This window comes from Daktulosphaira vitifoliae, unplaced genomic scaffold (assembly GCF_025091365.1).
Source record: "Daktulosphaira vitifoliae isolate Bord-2020 unplaced genomic scaffold, ASM2509136v1 Scaffold_1, whole genome shotgun sequence".
Classification (NCBI taxonomy): Eukaryota; Metazoa; Arthropoda; class Insecta; order Hemiptera; family Phylloxeridae; genus Daktulosphaira; species Daktulosphaira vitifoliae.
This window is the reverse complement of record NW_026099572.1, coordinates 7,760,015-7,778,182: the sequence shown is the minus strand read 5'-3', so window position 1 is coordinate 7,778,182 and position 18,168 is coordinate 7,760,015. Positions and strand designations below refer to the sequence as shown.

The 18,168-nt window shown below is 24.1% G+C and overlaps 1 protein-coding gene and 1 long non-coding RNA gene across 4 annotated transcripts in view; one reads left to right on the top strand and one right to left on the bottom strand.

Annotated features, from left to right (window-relative positions):
• LOC126894990 (uncharacterized) overlaps window positions 1-18,168 on the top strand; it is a 166,420-nt gene that overhangs the window by 121,370 nt on the left and 26,882 nt on the right. The gene's annotated exons all lie outside the window — the stretch shown is intronic.
• Window positions 8,767-12,618, bottom strand: LOC126895012 (uncharacterized). The gene is made up of 3 exons (XR_007701568.1): window positions 11,548-12,618; window positions 10,541-10,746; window positions 8,767-10,451 (listed from the first exon to the last, which is right to left on the bottom strand). It is a non-coding gene; the product is annotated as an uncharacterized LOC126895012 (long non-coding RNA).

Sequence of the window (18,168 nt, the reverse complement as noted above, 5' to 3'; positions counted from 1 at the left end):
CCTATCTTCTCTAGTCACTCCACTCATCCAACTAAGCATTCTCATCTCTGCTACACTTATTCTCTGCTCTACTTTCTTATCAACCGCCCAACACTATGAACCATACATCATAGCTGGCCTCACAATTTCATACTAAATTTAAAAACTATAATTAGTATTTATTCATATATTATATTTTAAAATCAAAGAACTACTAATCAGGATATAATTAAAGAAATAAGAGTTCATGTTGCTTTTAAAATATTTCACCAATTTCTCTAAAGGAAACACTATCTACAGATTTGCATCGAAGCGTTTCTTATGATAGTGATTTTAATCACTGTCAGATATCATCTATACTTATCTCATCTATGCCACGTCTATACTGTGCCTCGACCCCACTGTGCTACCGTTTTTTTTTTTTATTTAGATTGATAAAAAAATACTCAGCGTTAAAATGTTTATAAACAAAAAAAAACCCAGCACAATGGTGACGTAGCATAGTTGGATCAAGTATAATGATATCTGACAGTGATTAAAATCACTATAAAAAAAAAAACATTTCTATGAAAATCTTTAGAAAGTGTTTAAATTAAAAAAATTGATGGATTATTCCAAAAGCTACATTATCTGCTAGTTCCTTATTAATATCTTGATTAAGATAATGTATGTCAAATGAAAAAAGGATTATTAAAAAATTTTATCTCTCATAAAAAATTGTGTTGATTCTTATACTTTTCAATAAGTTATAGCATTATAAAGTAAAAAATGTGAAATAAAAAATCGAGAATTTTCGCACAAAAATAACATTTGGTAGCCATTTTCACCACGAAGACAAGACCAGAGGTCAATTTTTTTTTTTTTCCATAATAAAGTACATTACATTAGCTTTAATTTAAAATATATATAAAAGTGTCCGGAACATTTTCAAAAATTATATTGAAAAAGTTAATTTTTTGTGAAAAAGTTGTCTTTTTAAATCCCCTCCTGTGGGCAGGTTAAGTATCAGATTTACAAAAAATATATACCAAATGATAGATAAAGATATCAAGCTTCTATAAAAAAATATAGATTTATATGTTTATTTTTGAAAAAGTTATGGCAGTTTTTAGTAAAAAAAATTTCTAAAATTTCGAAAATTTGTAAATTTTTTGGAGGTTTCATCAATTTACGAGGAACGAGGGAAATTTTTTCAATTTTTGAGGGTAATGTCTTCGACTAGATACGATTTGTGATCTTTTGGCGTATCGTTGAAAGATATCCGTTCGGTGAGAATGAGAAAAAGTGATAACAGACGCAAAAAAAAAAACACATCATAGAAAAAAAAATCCCGTCTCAGCTTCGCATCGAAGCTAAAATAAATCATATAAATTTATTAACTATAGCAAATACATTAAAGTGACATTAAATGATATATGATTAAAGATTTTAAAACTTTTATTTACAGTTCAAAACAGTTAAATAGTATCATTTTTAATAGTTCCCTAAGAAAAATAAAAATTTTACTATTGAACTTTGTTAATTGTTTTTACAAATAATATGAAATCGTTCACTATTTCAGCATTATTGTTCATCTTTTTCGATATATTTTTATTGACATCGTGTAATAAGAAGGTTATTAATATATTGAATTCATTTCTTAAGTCAGAAAAATGGACATTCAATCACGCATACAAGTGGTATGATATCGGAAATGGTACATCCTTTGAAACAAAAGAATTACTCATAACAGATTCTGACAGTAAGAATATTGTTACCAAAAAAAATGTATATGACCAAAAAACAATAGGTTCGCAATTGTTAACTTATGAGTACGCAAAAATTGTACACTGGATTAGTATCATGTTAACTTTTATGAACGTAGAATGGTATGTCAATGGTGAGATTTCTTACGAGACTCAAAAAGAACTTTTGGAAACATTCATATTAACTTTTAAAGAAGTAAGTAGGGTATTAACACTCTTTCTTAGCGCATTAAAATTTATGAACACAATAATAAAAAAACATAAGACATTAATTACAAATGACCTTATTAAATTATTGACTGACTTCAACTTAGAATCTAATGCACTAGAAGTCATAGAAGCGGATAATGTTAAATTGCAGTTCAGCACATTTCACAAATTGTTATATACATTTTTAAGTAATGATTCTGAAGCTATTTTAATGGAATATTGTAAAATTAATGTCGTTCCTATTGATATAATGAAAGATTATTTACTTAAACAGTATAATGAAAAATTACAAAAAAAATCCAAAGAAGAATTCCCATTATTTGTTTTTTTACATGAAACTATTCTCAATAGTGTGAATAAAATTATTGAAATCTACTACACCAATCTTGGATTCAAATATGACGAGGAAAATGAAGAAAGTAATTATGTCTTGTAAAAAAAATATTAATAAATAACAATTTATGTTTTAAGTGACATTCTAACTGTATCAGTTCCAAATTTAAACAAAACACTACATTTGTATTGTATATTTTATGTAATCAAAGAAATATACTCATTTATTTCTCAATTAATGTACTCCACCTTTAAAAAAATTATCGCATTGTCACTTATCTTATTCATATTTTTATCGACATTATGTAATCAGAAAAATGTTGTTAATATATTGAATTCACTTCTTAAGTCAGAAAAATGATCATTCAACCATGAATATAAATGGTACAATATTAAAAATGGAACATCCTTTGAAATAAATTATTTACTCATAACTGATTCTAACAATTGTAATAAACCAAAAATAAAAATAAAATAAATTAAAATAAATAATAATAATTAAATTAAAATAAATAAATATATTTATTATATGATTTTTTCATTAGTTGTTTCTGTTATTAATTATTAATTCTCCTATTTAATTTTTATTAATGGTTTATTACGTAATAGATTGTTGGAGATTCGAAAGCATAGATTAAATTGTACTTACCTTACGTCCTGTGTAATGCAATAATATTTCAAGTAATCCAATGTTGATTTTGGTATTAAACGCACTACATATATTACACTATACGTCACATAGTCCATATAATTACTTACAAAAACTATTTAAAATTTTAAATAATAAGATTTAATTATACAAAGTCTACAACTAATCTTACTTGTGAAAGATTTTAAACACTCTATATTTTATTATAAATATAATTTATAATCAGTACTTATTAATTTTTACGTCTGTTGAATAAGTATTTTTTTTAAAAGAGTATAAATTTTATTGAGTGATCGACACCAATATTTCTTAAATTTTCTTCTAGCCTGCCCAAAACAAGATTCAGAAATATTTATATATATATGAAAAAAATTATGAAGGCGGAATTGTGGTGGTCTAATGTTTCCAGGTGCTAGAAAGCGCCTTGAAAGGATGCGGCACAATAATCACCTAGACAAAAATTAAACATTGCAAATATACTCGTAAGTTTCTCTGTGTTGTCTGACGGCGCAAAGTTTTTTAAAACAAAGACATTAGCGACGAGACTAGCTACTCAATAAGAAAAGCTCACAATAGATTTTTATTATTAAATAAAATTAAAAGTTGGGTTGGATTTATTATTAAAATAAAATAATTTAAAAAATTTAATGTTTAAAATATTATTTGATATTTATTTCCACAACAATAAAAATTAAAAAAAAACCCAGCACAGGAGGGTCGTGGCACAGTGGTGACATGGCATAGTTGGATTAAGTATAATGATATATGACAGTGATTAAAATCACTATCAAATAAATATAGTTTACAAAAGCTAAAAAAACACGCTTTTAAAGCACATCGAACTAAAAAGTTAAAAATAATTTTTAAAATAAGCTTAAAACAATAATGAACGAAAAATACAAGTATTATTGTGATAAATCTTTTCATGATTACTGTGTATACATTACAAACATGGCATTATACCATGATAAGAAATTAGATAAGGCAATTATTACTTATCACTCTCATTCAAAAGTNAAGTGGTGGGCCACTCTGTATATATACACATTCATACATACATATATATAGTAAGTTGACATAAGTACATAAACGTATCATACACTAGGTATAGCCTTGTTTTGTGGGCGGGGGGAACGTTATACCTAAGGTATAAACGGCGTCAGCGGCGGTAGGAATATATAAATATATATACGTAAGGCGCATTACACGCGGGCGGTATTGGTCAGTCAAAATAAAAATTTGATTATATACAGAGTGATTCATTAAGGATAAGACATTCGATTACTCAGTAACAATTGAAAATTTTAAATTTTTGTAAAGAGAAAAATTACTAAGCTTATAAAACTCTACAATAATATGAAGTTAAATAATTTTCTTTTTTATCCCTTCAGGGAAAAAAATGTTTATTTATAATTTTTTTTAATGGGAACCACTATTTTTGATTTGATATGATAGAAAAAAAATTACAAATAATTTTGTTCTTACAATTTTTTTTATCCGAACAACCGTTTACGTTTTATAATTGTTTAAAGATTTTGACTTCAAGAATAAATATTGTCATATATTACGTTTCATAAAATCGGTGGCAGTGCAACCGGTATTTTGATTCCACTGTGATGACAATAATAGGTTATGATAGCTCACNGATTCCACTGTGATGACAATAATAGGTTATGATAGCTCACAAATAATTTTTTATGGTAGTTATTAAGAAAAATATCCGGGCTGGTTTTTCGTCAATGTATATTATTAACTATCGTTTAGTATAAGATTATGTCTTTTAATAAACGTTCATTTTGAAAGATAAGATACGATAGGTGCAATAAAATTATACATGTTCTATCTGTTTAATCGTAAACAGCTTGTATTTTTATCAAAATATGTATATGGAAATTCTGTCTAAATATCAAAGTACCTTTGTACCATGGTCAGTCGTTGTGCTATTCAAAATCACATAATTATAAAGTGATTTTGAATATCACTTAATATATGTATAAAATAGTAATATACATTTTATAAAAAGATTTAATGCTCTAAAAGTTAATAAATCAAAAATTTATCTTTAGAAAAATAAAATATAATTTTAAATCAATATTATTATTAATAGTATTTTGTATCATGTTTTTAAAACAATTGCAAATTTAAAAAAGAAAATATTAAAGAATCTAAAAAAGAAAAAACGAGCAAAATTATTTTTCTACCACCAACATAAATCAGGAGGGAAAGAAAGTATACCCCCCTGAATTATGTTGGTGGTAGCGTGGACACTAGTTGGACATTGAGTGATGGTACGATATCTGGCCTCACCGACGTTACCAAACACGCTCTCGAAGAAAAGTGCCACATCTCACATATCTCGAAAAACGCGTTACGAACACCGCTGCGACGAGATTCGAACCACCTACCAGAATACATAGAAATCGGTATTTTACCCAATGCCGCTAGTGTCCACGGTGACGTCATGAAGCAAAAATGTACTTATTTAAATGACACAAATTGAAGAGTTTATACATGACTTATTATCAATAATATTATAATAGATGCATCCTTTGTCTGGTCAAAGATTTTTTAAATTTTTCAGCGGATTTAAAACATTTTTCATTTTAATAATACCTTCGTAAATTCAATCTTAGTACCAATGGTCACTTTGTTTATTAAATTTAATCAAATTATATAAACTCGTTAATGTTTTATTTAAATATTTACTGAGTTCTTTATTATTCTGTAATGGTAATCATAAAACCGTTCATGTTAGATGTACATTAATTGTTTTAAATTATTAATATAAAATGATATTTATTTAATGAAAGCATAATTTTTTTATTTATTAATTCCCACCACTATAACAACAAAAATCTGTTTCAAAAGCACATAAATTGAAATAATAAGTTTAGTAATATGATATCAATTTACTAATGATTTTTTATTGTCAAAACAAATTTGTTTTCTATTATATTAACAGATTAAAAATAGGGGTTCCCAATTATAAAAATTATAATTTTTAACTTTAATTTTTTTAAGTCAGCATCAATTGAATTAATTAAAAAATATATATATATATCAAATTTTCTAATTTGTAAGGATACATAAAATGACCGAAATTTTTATTTAGATGATCTTTATTTTTCTTTGTTAAACATAATTAGGGGTTTATTTCATATTNCTTTGTTAAACATAATTAGGGGTTTATTTCATATTCAATAAAATGTATCTATATAGTTTCAAAAACCTAATATCCTTCACTGATCTCCTAATATACATTATATATACATTTAACCATATACATATAAATTTATGAATAATAAATGATGCGTTAGTAAAAAATTACAAATTGTTTAAAAAAAATATTACTCACTAATAGTAGCAGTAATCAAATAAAACAACTCAATAATTCATATAATAAACTTCAGTAAAACGTGTTTTGTAAACATTTAATTAATGAAAGTGAAGCTTTATTAATAAAAGTAATCAGATGTGACTTTATGAATAGCTCATATGTATATTATACTTGGTACTTCAACATAAAATTTTGAAGAAAAATATTCCATAATTTTTATAATATTAACAATAACGTATTATGATATTCATTTTTAACACGTTTATATTAGTTTCATGTATAGTTTAACCAACATACATGTTATTACTGACGGTTTGCACACAACACTCGTAATGCAAAGGACTGTTAATAAATTCATGTAAAAGTCTAAGCACGATTACATTTAGAAGGTTAATTTTAGGTTATAATTACACTTATATGTATATGGTAGTATTTTAGTTATTTTAGAGGAGCAGTTTTCAATTTGCGCGTATAAAAACTTCCCTTTTTTTCTTTTCCCGCTAATCAGGTAAAACCAAACCTTTTAATAGGTTTGAAAAAAAGATAAGGGCGGGTATTTTTATGAATACTGGTAATAATGAATATTCAGTGTTTTTATACTTTTTTACCAACTTAAATTTGAAATAACTTTTTAATAATTTTTCAATAAAAAAAAATTATTAATAATTAACCTTTCTTAGAGATGTTAGAAGTAACTTATCCCATTAAAACCTCCTATCGGCTATAAGAACTCAGCTAAGTTTCATCGCTATCAATGTGTACATTATTTTTATTGCAGTATATTGGTATGTTAGTTAATTAACTATTTTAATAACTATATTTACTACTTACACAATATCAAGAATCAATTTATACGATTTAAAAGAGTTCTAATTTCAAAATAAAGAGTAAATCAATTATCTAATTAGTTGTTATTTCATGTTTAAATTAATTTGACATTTATCACTGTTCTTAAACTAAAATCATAGATTTAAATTCAAAACTTATTTTTTAGTATGTTAAATATTCTTAGAATTTCACTATATTACCAAAACCATATTAAATTTTATTTTGATAAATTAAACCATAAAAATTCAAATCACAGTTATTGCTTTTAAAATGGTACAATTTTCAATTTTTTAATGCTGTACAAGATACAAAAAAATAAACTTAATACTTAATCAGTCAATAATAGATATAATATTATTTACATTTCAATATTATTTTGTATTAAAATAAAAAAATAACAAGGTAAAATTAAAAATTACACTTTTAAAGAGAATTTAATCAACTATACAAAAATATTTACAAAATAGTTATTAATAAAGTAAAAAATTTAATTTTAAATGGCTTATAATACATTGTGTTACTAATATTTTTACATTAAAATTTAACCTTAAAATTTGCTAGATCTTTCCTACAATGATTACATTACATAAATATTTTTGGATCCAATCGTAATCTTAATTTAATTGAATAATCCATAAAGTTATTATATTAGTATAGAAAAATTTTTTGCTATATTTTAATTATAAAGTTATAATTACTAATTTTTATTATATCTTGTCTATATTCTGATAAATACATTATTATTAGAACAAAAAATTTATAATTAATACTATACTTACATTTAAAATGAATAAATTTGTGTACATAGAAATAATTAACAACTATCAAATACTATATTTTTTGTGGGCCTCAACAAAATGACACTTTTGCTCGTTTGTCTATTAAGGTCAGAGTTGGGTCAGTATAATACACAAAAGTATAAGTATGATATGTACACATTACACATCGACTTTTTTACAAACAATACTCATATCATGACAAATGATTCATATTTAAAAATAGATTATTTTTTTAATTTATATTAAAATATTGTATTTATTTAATTAATTTTTACTTCACTTTAAAAATATAATCGTTGAAATCCCAAAAAATTTCTACAAGAATGACTAACACATAATTTATCAAACAAAATATAAAAACATGAAAAAGTTAATTTTATTACCCAGCCCTGATTAAGGATCAAAATTGCATGAATTTGTATGTTATACAAAATGCTGATTGTTTTTGAAACCAGCACTTCAATTGAATCAGTCATTTCAAAAACTACATTTGTCACTGATTTTTCAGTAATGACTTTGTCGAATTTGATAATTATACATTATTATGTATACTTATGTATTTGGGTAAAAATTTCATTTGTCAGATTCATATTTACTACAAAAGTCAATGACTTCATTCAAAAATGTTTCTGTATTATAACATTTTGTCAAGTTAAGTTTTTGTTATTAAAGAGAAATATTTTATTTTTTTTTAAATGTTTTATTAAAAGTGCAATGGTTTATTAAGCAAAAACAACAAAATTTTTATTTTGAAAAAAGTTGTTACCCATACCAAGTTAAGATAAGTTAAATTTTTAGGAAAAAAAAATATATTATTTTATTTTATTTTTTGATTTAGATTTCATATTATAAATTTCTATTCACTGCAAAAACAATGCAAATCAAAAATGTTTTAATNTGCAAAAACAATGCAAATCAAAAATGTTTTATTTCAATTTAATGAATTTGGTCAAAGTTAGACTATTTAAAACTATGAATTATAAATACCAGAAACCTTAAAAATAAATTAGTAAATAGGTGGAAGTGCAAAACAAGTTGAATTTCTAGAGTAATTAAGTTTTTTTTGATACATGGAAATTTAAATTTTATTACTCATGTCGTTTTTGAAATGACCGTTTCAATTATTTTTTATCATTATTTTGTAGAAAACTTTATTTTTTTTGCTCAACTTAGAATTTTTTTCACTTTGGAATTGTGAAACACCTGTATGAGAGTTATACCTTATACTTTATTCCATGACAGAATATGCGTAATACATGAATTCATGTAGAATATGCGTAATGCCATAGAAAATTAAGTATTAAGATAACCCTTATACAGACATTTTAATAATTCCTAATGAAAAAAAACCAGTTTCACAAAAAAAACCTTGATCCCTCATAAAATGCATTGCAATCATGCCTCCACTAGTATAGGTCTTGGGGTTAGGTCTAGTATGGAGTTTCTGTTCTGAATAACTATTATTTCTCCCTTAAAAAAAATAATAATATCTTCATCATGTAATAATTTTTATTGGAAGAAATGTATCCCACCTAAACTACTTTCTTTCAAGCACAAGAAAAACTGTAAAACCTAGCACTGACACAATGAAAAGAGAATATGTAAAAATTTATTAATTATTTATTTATTTTAATTTATAAAATTTATATATATAATTTTTTTTTAAATTATATGTTAGCATCCTATAATATTAAATAACTATCAATTATAACAATTAAATATTGCAAAGTGTATGAACCTTATATCATCCTATGCCCTTTTCTTGGCACGGCACTGATGCCAATTTTAAAATACAGTAGAACCTGGATAAGTTAAGGCTCAAGGGAAATTATTTTTTTAACTTAATAAGGTTTTTGAACTATTAAAAAAAAAATTTGACTTAAAATTATTTAAGAATTTGAGTTTGTATTCAACACTTATTTATAAAAATATAACAGATTGATTCCAATTGGCAATACTAAAATTTGTGAAGTTTTAATGAATTTATGTATTTATTTTAATAATTAACAGCTTTTAAATTTAAACTAATTGCTTTAACTAGTCTAACCTACCACATTCAAATCTTTTAGCTATACAACTACAAATAATTTATTTGTATTATCTATAATATTTATTTCTTTTGAGTAAAATTTTCTTTTTCAAGGAACGCAATATTCTTAACCTTATCAAAATTCTACTGTAGTAAACATATTATCTATAAAAATAATAATTTTACTATAATTTTTTTTTAAATACTTGAAAGTAACATATAAAATAACAATTACTTATATCTTAAATTTTAAGATATTTTCTTACTACTCCCTCTAATATTACATCATAAAAATAGTACTATAATAACTACATGTATTACTTTATTACATTGCCCTATTTTAATTAAAAAATTTAACAATTACTATTAGATTTATTTATTTTTTTGCAATCTAATATTGTTCAATGAAAATTCAAATGAGAAATTTAGCTACAATACTGTATTTGTAGTATAACAATTCATTCTAATGTTGATCTGATATGAAATTAAAGCTTATTAATGTAGTATGTTAAGACAAGTGTATACAAAACCAATAGACATCAAAATTGTACAAAAACTATAACTGAAATCAAATTTATAACAAAATAAATTAACTTACATGAAATAAAATTTGTAATACTAAAAAAGGAAAAATTATTTCATTAAACTCACTTTAGTTTGTTCAAGAACTATATGTTAATTCGATAGATGACTTTATTATGATAGACAGTAATAAAAAATTATGATTACAATCTTTTTTTGTTTCTTAATATGATTAGGATATTAATCTTATGATATTGAAGTATCTTAGTTTACTTATAAGTGCATACTTAATAATACAGATGATAACTTACAATAGCAGGTATCAAAACTAAAAACTGAATTTATATTAAAACAATTTTTTTAACAAATTTATTTACTGTTGGCAACTTTCTAAACAAAATTCAAAATAATTTTAATTTATGCAAATTTTTATATATTTTAAGGACACTTGTTGCTATTTAGTGAAATAAATTAAGTGTTCTAATCCATGCACGCTTAATTAAATAATAATAGCTATGAGCATCATATCAAAATGGTTGCTTAATATTTATTTATTATCTACAGTGAAACATAACACAATCATAAGTTCTCTTTATAAAATTGTGTATTAATATTCAGTAGCTGATCCATACAATTATTCAATTTGAGAACACTAATTTAACTAAGATAAAAATTATTTTAATTAATCAGTGAAAAGTTTAAAATTACATTTTTTTAAATTTAGCAATTTAAAAATAGTATTTTAACATACTTTTATTATAAAGGTTATTGAAGTTTATTACATACAAAATGTTTTAAAATATCATATTATTAATATCATTTCATTTATAACATTCCCAATTATACAAAATTGTTTAATTTTAATATGGATATAATGTCAAATTTTTGTCTATTTGCTAACCAATTTAAAAAAATATATTCAAATAGTTAAATTTAGATAATTACTTACAAAATTGTTAAATATAGTATACCAATATTGTTCTGTATATTATAATCATTTTGGAATAGTTGGAAAATAAATTAAAAATCTATAGCCAAAAAAAGATCATCAATACATGTTTTTGGAACCTGGAGTTTTTTTAAATCTGGCCTTAATTATACTACACATCTAATATTACATCATTATATCGACTTACTTTTTAAGTAAAATGTCACTACAGCAAAACTTATTTTTCTCAAAAGAGAAAAAAGTTAAGTTTTTCGGTAATTTTGTCATTCGACAGCAGCAAATCCAAAACTGTAAATATCTTCGAAAATTAATCTCTTTAATTTTTCGGTAAATTTCATTTTTTCTGCAGCTATTTCATAAAATAAAATTATTAAGACAGATCTATAAAATTTACTTCATTGTCTATTGTACTCGCCTATTGTTCGATATTCTTTAAATTTAATTATTTCAATAAACTTTCAAATATAATTTATTAATTGTAACAACATACAAATAAAACAGTTTTTTATTAATTTACTGCACTAAAACACTATATTTAGATAATAATTAAACAATGTAACATTATTAATGTACAAAAATGTTTGACCACGCAATCTTGTAGTACAGCCAGCAAATTAGTACTGTACCAGTTTAGTTTTTTAAGGTTATGTTTAAGATAATTAAATAACAAACAAAAATCTTTTAAAAGACGAGCGTTTATATGGTTATGTTAAAGCTTTTAATTCATATCAGTCAACAAAAGTTAAAAAGATTATTTTGTGTAAAGAATGATTACGATAACATTATCGTAGTATTTGATTGTATTTAGTTATTATACTATGGTGAAGGGAGGCTAAGAAATTTATGCTTTAGTCTTACATACCCATAGACTGCTATTAATAATACACCGAAAATCCGATTTGTATCTATTATTGTTATCACTCATTTAGTGCGTCGTAAATTTTTATGGTTAATTTACCTGTCATAACTTGATCAATAAAATTTTGTTTATGCAACAGCAAATAAAAATAATGACTTCTGTATTTAATACAGTAAAATAACAATAGAAACTTGGCATAAAATCACTCAACTTTAACAAGCTGTAACGGACTAACGGTTAATCGGAAAAAAAAAATTGTACGAACAAAGTTGCTTGTAATTTTTTTTTCTATCATATTATCAAATCAAAAATAGTGGTTCCCATTTAAAAAAATTATAAATAAACATTTTTATCCCTGAAGGGATAAAAAAAAATTTATTTAGCTTCATATTATTCTAGAGTTTTATAAGCTTAGTAATTTTTCTCTGTACAAAAATGTAATATTTTCAATAGTTACTGAGTAAACGAGTGTCTTATCCTTAATGAATCACCCTGTATATGATTAAAACTATATTAAAATATTATTAATTTAAGAACTAAAAAATATTAAAAATATAAAACTCAAAAGCCACAAAAAGTTACTAAAAAGTCGCGGATACGTATTTTGGAAACAATATTGCCATTATCAACGCTAAACACATACTGACTTATTAATTTCACAATTTCCAAAAAAAGTATTAAAATTTTAAATTAAAAGTAATTGCAGTGCATAACCAATTAAATTATTATAAATTACAATATATATTTAGTCTCAAATAAAATGTAAAAAGAAAATTTAAAACTTGCATCAAACATAATAACATTTTTTACTGAAAATGGAACATAAAAAAACATTTCTTTAACTATAATTTTCATTACAAAGTTTTACAACTGTTTTAGTCATTTTACCCTATAGCTGGGGAATTATAACAAAAATGACAATTTTCAAGATGGCTTAAATTACGGACCAAATAACATAAAGTGTATTTTATACGTATTTATAAAGGCATATAATTAATCATTTAGCCTCATCTACAAATAAACGTAGTTAATTAATAACACTAATAAACTCATATTCTCACTTGATGTTTAACTTTAACGATTAAAAAAAAAATTCATGCTTTTTTAAATCGTAATTGATGGAGAAGATATTTTTTATAATTAAATTCTAGTATATTAGTTCATGCCCAATGCTGAAACAATTTTATTAAAAATTATTATATTTTAAATATTCACACACATTTTTGTTTTTTTTATTAATATACCCTATGCTTTAAAATTGATATAATACATTATTAATTATTTTATTGAAATTACCATAATTATATTATATTAATAAATTATAATAAGTAAATAACGTACATTAAAAATGAATTTAATTATGGTTAATATTGGGATTGAAATATTAGATAATTTGATAGACGGCTGTTTTACGAAATATGTATTATATACGTTTACGTATCAGGAATATAAAAAACGGTAGCACAGTATAGACGTGGCATAGTAGGGACAAGTATAATGACATCTGACAGTGATTAAAATCACTATAAAAAAAAAAAACGCTTCGATGCAAATCTGTAGATAGTGTTTAATTTTGAGAAATTGGTAGATTATTTCAAAAGCAACAATAAATCTTATTCCCTTAATTTTATCCCGATTAGTTATTTGATTTATAATTATGATATATGAATAAATAATAATTATAGTAATTAAATTTAGTATGAAATTGATATTCAATAATTTAATATTATAATTTTTACGGAAATATTATACAAATAATAAAGTAGTTGTATATTTCTTTACTTTTAACATGTATATAAATTTAAACGGATTGATGCAATACTTTTCAATGAAACATTTTTGTTACGTATAACAAAATAATGTATTTTATACACTGGACTAGAAAGAAATTTCATCGGAAACAAAAATATACTTTTCTAAATCAACTTTTGACGATGTTTTCAAATGTGCAATTAGACTTTTTCTATCACTTCTAAATTTTAATATTATTACTTATTATTAAAAATTAAGTATTTACATGTAAAAAAAATTAATCAATTACAAAGTAAAATTTTTAATTTTGTAGTTGAAACCTATTATCATATCAAATCTAATTCCACAATAAATACTTAGAAATCATTAAAAATGAATTATTTAAATTGTGTTTATGGAGAATATGGGCTAAGTAACTTTTTAATTGATACAGAGGAATTTTTTTTCAAATTTTGAGGGTAAGATGTTTCACTAGATACGAATTGTAAATTTTTGATGTATCGTAGAAAAAAGTAGGCCAAGTGAGAGCTGAGCAAATAAATGATAGCTACAAAAAAAACACATAGTAAAATAATATTAATATGAATTTCTTCTCACGAGAAGAGACTACAGTAATGGGTTCCTTGATATTTATTGAAGTTATTGAATCTAAAAGAGATAAAAATCAAATGAGTTAAACATCTTTTTCTAACTCAAAAAGAATTAAGAAAAGATTCAAAAAAATTCAATGCCACAGGCATGAAAGACACAAGTGTTACTGCCTCAGAAACCGTCGTCGCATTCGTCACTTAATAAAAATGGCAATTTAGCTAGTTCAATTTTTAAAGTTATTTTTCTCGACTTCAAAGAAACAAAAAAATTCAAGTATGTTTAACTTTTTATACTATGTGAATTAGATTGATATAACATTTATGAAAATCAGTGTAATCTCCCTTGTCAGGTATTTTAAATTAAAATAAAATACAAAACTCAAAATTTTAACACAAAAATTGCATATTATTCAACGACGGTAGTCATTTTTACCATGAAAACAAATATACTTTTAAATTATCTGTTGCTTCTAAAAATTTTGTACATATTATTTATCAGCATGAAAAACTAACCTAATTAAAAAAAAAAATTAATTGAAGAAGGGTGTCCGGTAAACTCGATTTATATCAAAAACAAACACGAATAGTCATCTTTGATATGCTTAAGATGACTTAGAATTTTAAAATGAATTTTAGATATGTTTTAATAGGCAATAAATGAATAGTTAATAAAAAAACACTATAAAAAATTTTAAAGTAATTGATTTATTTTAGAGAGTTAATACTGCTATTCTAAAGTTCTTAGTAACATAACAGGTATGAATGACCCAGGTCAATAAAAATATTGACTGTGTAATAACGCTAGCCTGGGATCGGTTCCTTAAATTCAAAATATTATTTTTGTAATAATCAAACAATTTTATGGTTGGGTATAATGTAAAATATATAATTTAGTAACATTAAGATATTTCATAGAGAGGCTTTGAAGTAATTATGGGAAATATTGAATAGTAACTATCGATTTTAATAATTCGCCTATTTTTTAAACTTTCGGTAGTTTATTTTGAATATTTGATAGTGTATAGTAAAAATAAACAATTTACTTGCATATAAAATATTTGATAGTTTAAAACGCTCTTCACTACTTTCAAGGGTTTTAATTTCTCTAAATGAAAATTTTATAAGTATTGTTTTTACACGTAAGCTCTCCTAATCATCTAACTTAACTTTTGATAGCTACCTAAATATTTTGCCGTATGTCCACCTTTATTTAGACATATATATACAGTTATGAGCTGACGGTTCCAGACTCGTTGCAGAGTCCATCATCAGAACGATAGTTACAGACTCATGGTTGTAACTACACTGTCGGCTTTGTTTGTTTACGGCATGTTTTTATATCAGTTGATGACTGATAACATCGATGTTGTTTATCTGTGTAGTAATTAGATGAGGAAGTATTAAATTACGTCGATTTTAGTATAATATAAGCTTTACAATAGTAGTAAGCAATTTTTGAACTCTTAAGCAATATAATAATTCCATACAGAAGGGAAATGCAGGGTAAGCAAATTAATAATGGTGGGAAAAAGAATGTAAAAGGGAAACGTGAAAAGTATAGGGCGACGATACTGGGCGAGACGAGACAGGAGGTTTTGTCGAAGAAACGTCGAGTTACGGGTTAGGTCGTTGATATAAGAATAACTTTATACTTTTGTAAGATTTAATTAACTTTTGTGTTAAATTTTTATATTATATTTGACTTTGTGTTTAATACATTTCGTAAATAAAATAACTATTTAAAAATCTGGGCTTAGCGCAAATATTTTATATTCACCGTGTTCTCGAAATTTGTGTGTGTGTGTGTGTGCGGCTAGAGTCTAGGTTGGACTGCTGGTCCTTTAGCCAGTCTTAATAATTAGTGTACGAGCTGGCTAGTGTTTGGGCTTAACCGTCCTTTAGTGGGTATAGTAAAAAGGTAGTTGTGCTGGTGGCTGACAAGGAGCCACCCTTCAGTCTGCTACTTTTGTGCTGACGGGTCTAAACTCTACCCCTTTAGTAGTCATCACATAACGATTTGTAAAAGAAAGTCTAACTTTTCATCGATATTTTACTCAGTAATTGAAGATATAATATTTTCAGTAAAAAACAAAAATTTAAAAAATAATTAAAACAAAAAACATCCCAAAATAGTGCTTCGTATTTTAAGGGAGGGATTTTAATAATTAAAATTTGTTTATTATTCAGAGCATATTTTAGCTAACAAACAAGGCGACGTAAATGTTACTCAGTTAAATAAAGTCGCTGAATAAAAAATTTATTTTAGTTAAGATTTTTTTTGTTTTTTATTTTTAAGTTATTGACTTACAATCATGATATGTTATGCAAAAAGAATGTCGACCATTAAAATTTTTCAGTATATTATCTGGTATCATTAGATTAAAGAATAATTTCAGCAGTGTAAGTTACCATTGTATTAAATAGAACCTAAATAAAAACTAAATTCCATGTGGAATATTTTGAGAATAATTTTTTATTTTGATGATTTGAACTTATTAAATAGCATAGCTTATCATAAGGCATTATTATTTTATTTTAATAGAATAACAGATAGAAACTAATAAAGTCTTATTTTAGTTACAACGAAATAATTACTTACAACTAAATAACTTTTTTCATAAAAATTTAATACTATACATGCTATACATTTTCATATTTTATAAACAATGTACAAACAACTATTTTGCTTCTATAGAAAAACACAAATATTTATTTACATTTAATAAATGTACATGCAGACTTAATTTTGTATAATTCACTCTTGTGTACTTAAATTTTCAAATCATCAAAACTAATATTGTTTAAAATTCCTTATTTCTTGTTTAATTGTAATTAGTTTTACATTTTTCATACATTATAGTAATAAGTGTATACCAAAAACAATATCAAATATATATACTGGAAAAGTGATTAGTACGGTTTTAGCTTTCGAACAGTTGATCAAAAATGCTAATAAAACCAATATATATAAACAAATAATGCAACCTAAAAAAATTAAAGAATTTATTTTTGAATTGATTAGGCCAACTCAAATAGTTGGTCCAACAACAGATTTATCCGCAAACGAAACAGTTTCTAATATCACAGATTCAGTAATTAATACAAACAAAGAAATAAAAAAAAAAGTTTAAGGGTAAGTCAAAAGCACATTTAGATTAATTGACCTTTACAAAATCATTTAAAGAATACATTTTATAATTTTCCTATCAAAAATAATGATTTGTCAAATATTTTAGTACACTGTTTGTTCTTTCTAACGTTGAGTTTAATCAAATAGGAATTTAGCTATAGAAAATTTCATTGTGCTATGTTTTTGGTTCACGACTTCATAACGTCAAAAAAAAAAATAATAATACTTTTTAAATTTTATATAAGTCACTATTATCACTCTATAAGTCCTATTTAAAAACATTTAACTCAAAAATCCACAAAAAATTACTAAAAAACCGTAGTTCCGTATTTCGGAAACTACGTTATCATTATCAACACTAAAAACTTACTGACGTTTTATAAATAGCAGAGAACCAAAAGATTTCAATCCTATTAAAAATTAGTTAACTTTTAGATAAAACTTAAGTGTTTAAATAATCTAAATGTTCTATAATAC